Here is a 3,919-nt window from a genome sequence, read left to right as displayed (position 1 = left end):
CAGGATTCAATGTCACTATCCAATTCTTCATCACTTGGGCCACAGTCAGCTGATGCTTCAGGTTCGTCAACACCATTGAGTGTGCTGCTTGTTCACACATCATCTACTAGGCTTTTGGCATAAAGCAGTTCCCCTCTCTATGAACCATCTTCTGAGGTTGCCCTCCAGTTACAGCTTCGATAACATAAACATGACCACCAATGTCAAGGCACCTGATGACTTTATGGACTTCAGGATCCCAGACATCTTGTACCTTTACCCTTATCCTATTCCTGAGGAATACCCTTGCACTGATCGGGAGATGAACAACAACAGCCTAGTAGTCATGTCATGCTTTTCTTCTCAGCACTTCTTTCTCTGTCTTCTTGGGTACTCCTTGTATGATGCTCAGCTATCCAATAGTCAACTTGGACATCACCTTCAAGATCTGTGTTGAGCCCAACCAGATGGTCTACTGAAAGAACTGGGCCTCTCCTGATTAAGAGGTAGTGCAGAGAATAGTCTGTTGAGGAATGTGGGGTATTGTGCATAAACCAGTCCTGGAAGGTACTGGGGCCACTTGTGTTTGCTCTTGGGATGTAGGGTGTGCAATCAGTCATGAAGGGTCCGGTTGAATCGTTTGCATTGTCTGTTACACTCTGGATGGTAGGAGGTAGTGTGACTCTTGACAATATCACACCTTGCAAAGCTCTTGTATGATCTTGCTCTCAAAGTTGTGCGCTTGATCGCTGTGTATTCTGCATAGAACACCAAAATGTACGAATGAATCACTCACTAGAATTCGAGCTATAGTTGAGGCTTTCTGATCATGGGTGGGAATTGCCTGTGTAAACTTGGTGAAGACACCTGTGAGCACAATAACGTGATCGGTCCCACTGCTGCTGGGGTTGAGGACTGTGAAATCCACGGTGAGTACTTTCAATGGCCTACTAGCAGCCAAGGATCCCATGCTGAGGTGAAGCTGCGTCACTGCTTTGTCACAGTTCTGACAGCAGTAGGCAATATCAGCAGCCATCCCTGGCCAGTAACACCGCTTTCTTGTCAGCGCCGTTGTCTTTTCTGATGCTGACCATGAACTGCTTTCAACACTTGAAGCTTGAGACCACCAGGAAGGATGAGTTGCTTCACCTCCATCCCTTTGTCATGGACGTTTTAATAGGGAACATCATCTTCCTGCCTGATCCTCCATCGCCTCAGCAGTTCACATGCCTGTATGGAGTCCTTCATTAGGTGGTGCCGGGTAGGTGAATGTTTAGTCTTCCATGTAGAAGTAAAGTCCAGTGATGCCTTCATCAACAAGTTGAAGCTGCCTGAGGTCCTCCTTTGAGATTGATGGCAAAGGTGAGACTGAGTGGCTCTACCCTTCCAAATCTGGTTTGGATTTCAATAAGTACATTGGTGACACCTGGACAAATCCCCACCCAGGTTTCATGGGGGATTGAGGTGTGACTGGTGTCATTTGCTTGGGAATGGGAATAATACCAACTGTAATCTCCTCTAACCTGACAGAAATGGGTTCCCTTCCACAGTCAGTCTTCCAGCTGAAGGTATCAGTATTTCCATTACTTTTGCCGGACCTGTATCTTATCTGGAATTTGAACTGAGAGAGTTCAGCTGCCCATCTGGTTTCTGTTGCTCCAAGCTGGCAGGTGTCTGTAAGAAGCTGAATAAGTTGTTGTCTGTAAACACTTCAAATTCTGCACCGATTAGAATGCCTCTGAACTTAGCCCACCTAGAAGTTAGCAGTTCGAGTTTCATGCTAGAATAATTCTGCACATTTCTCTTGTCTGGCTTGAGATTGTGACTGTCTCAGGAGATAATCACCTTTTTCTGCCCTTGAATTTGTGATAGCACAGTTTCCAGGACAAGGAAACTGGCATCTGTTTCCAGTATGAAAGGGAGGTGGAAATCTGGGTAACCAAAGATAGGTATCGAGATGATTTTCTGTTTGAGAGTGTGAAAGGAGTCTTCACATGTTTGAGTCCAACCCCCTGTGACCCATGAGGTACCATGACTAGTGTGTCCATTCCCACCAGCTCCTTTAGCACTTTCTGATTTCCTAAGTAAGGCTGTGGAAAGGTGTGGCCATCTGTGCATAGCCTTGCACACACCTCCTATAATAGCCAGCTAGACCAAGGAACCCATGTGGTTTTCTTTCCATGTTCGGCCAAGGCCACCCTTGTATAACATGAACCTTCTCATCATCCAGAGTTGTACTTTCACTGGTGACAATGTGTCCAAGGTACAGTACTTTTGGCACTTCCCTGGCTTGACTTTCAAGTTGAGATTTGACAGGTGGGCGAAGACAATCTCCAGCCTCCCAAAAGTCTCATTGAACATCAAACTGAAAATGAGTATATCAACAAGATATACAAGAAGGGACTGAAAATTGAAGTCACCAAAGGTCTTATCCAGTACACATATGAAGGTAGCGAGGCATTACAAAGCCTAAACGGCATTCGCATGTATTTGTGAAGCCCTCTGGTTCCGATTCAGAATGCAGTCTTCTCGATGTCTTCCTCAGCGATGGGGAGCTGGTTTAAGTTGTGGGCCAAATTAAGACTGTAGAAATACTTCGTGCCTTTGAGAACTTGTAAGGTTCCTCAGACCCAGGTAGAGGGTAAGCGTCCTTATGAGTCTTTGCATTAAGTGCCTGGTAGTTGACACAAATCCTCAGCTTCCCATCTTTCTTCCTCATGAGGACTATGGGTGAGGTTTACAGACTTGATGACTCTTGGATAGTAGCTTGTTCCAAGCACTTCTGCAGGTACTCCCTGACTTCATCCCACTGATGTGGTGGGATCCTACGGTGAGGAATCTTTACCAGGTGGTCTTCCTCAGGCACAACCCTGTGTCTTACCCGATCACAATAATCAGTGTTGTCATCATCCTTACTGAAAGCTGTTTTGTACTTGGTAAGAGAAGAGATAAGTTGCTGCCTTTGTGCTTCCTCCAGCTTGCTGATCTCAATCTCTGAAATTAGGTTAGAGGTGTCTTCTCCAGTTGGTCCGTTCTCAACAGTGGCAGTTCTTGATTGGATGTAAACATATTTATCACTGGAATTTTTGATTTGCATGGGTATTCAATCCTTATCCCCATGGTGACTAGAGCTGTTCCATGAGTTACACCAATTGGTAGCTCAGCTACATACGAAGCATTTATGCTCTAAAAGAGCATGATGATGACCAGTTGGTGTATGCTGGCATGACCCTTCAAGGATGGTGACTGTGTGGGCGGGTAAGAGAATAGCTCGGTTCTAAGGTCAGGTAAAGGTCAATACATCTTGGGTGCATGAAGCAAGGTTGAGAACTCTTGCCCTCCTCCTGCCAAGCTTTTAATGTGTTGCATGTATTTGTCACTGTACATGCTTTCCAAGGATGCCCAGATGTCTCTTAGTACATACCATGCCTATTCTCAACTTCCTTACTTCTACTGGAGTGTCTATTGGTTCATGAACTACCAGAAATCCAAGGTTGCGGAAGGTATGATTGAGTTCAGATACAGAGAGCTCAATGTAACCATGATAAGGAACATCGATCCTTGTGAATTGGAGATTCAGAGGAGTGAAGAGACGTCCACTAGCTCACAGTCTTCAGCTTGGTGTTCCCTGAAGAATTGGTTGGTAATGGTGAACACTTCTGCCCCTTTGTTAATTAGATATGAACCTTCTACCTCACTAAATCTCACATCATGTAATGGACAGGTTCCTATTACTTTATGTAAGACCAAGATTTTTCCTAAAACAACCTTGCCCCCTCCTCCCCCGCCCCCACCACCACAGTAGTCTCGGTGGGAGGCTTGGCCAGTTTAACATCTGGTGAGGGAAAAGGGATGCAGTTAGGCTTGCTGGGGTTTCCATTCCTGCTGCCTGTGGTTGCTGAGGGCAGTCCCGTTTAAAGTACCCAACACCATTGCAAAT

The 3,919-nt window shown here is 45.6% G+C and overlaps 1 pseudogene; it reads right to left on the bottom strand.

The window, feature by feature from the left end:
• Positions 1-420: 420 nt before the first annotated feature.
• Positions 421-3,076, bottom strand: LOC144679420 (uncharacterized; annotated as a pseudogene).
• Positions 3,077-3,919: the final 843 nt, after the last annotated feature.

This window comes from Cetorhinus maximus, chromosome 4 (assembly GCF_964194155.1).
Source record: "Cetorhinus maximus chromosome 4, sCetMax3.hap1.1, whole genome shotgun sequence".
Lineage (NCBI taxonomy): Eukaryota > Metazoa > Chordata > Chondrichthyes > Lamniformes > Cetorhinidae > Cetorhinus > Cetorhinus maximus.
This window is presented reverse-complemented; position numbering and strand designations above follow the sequence as displayed.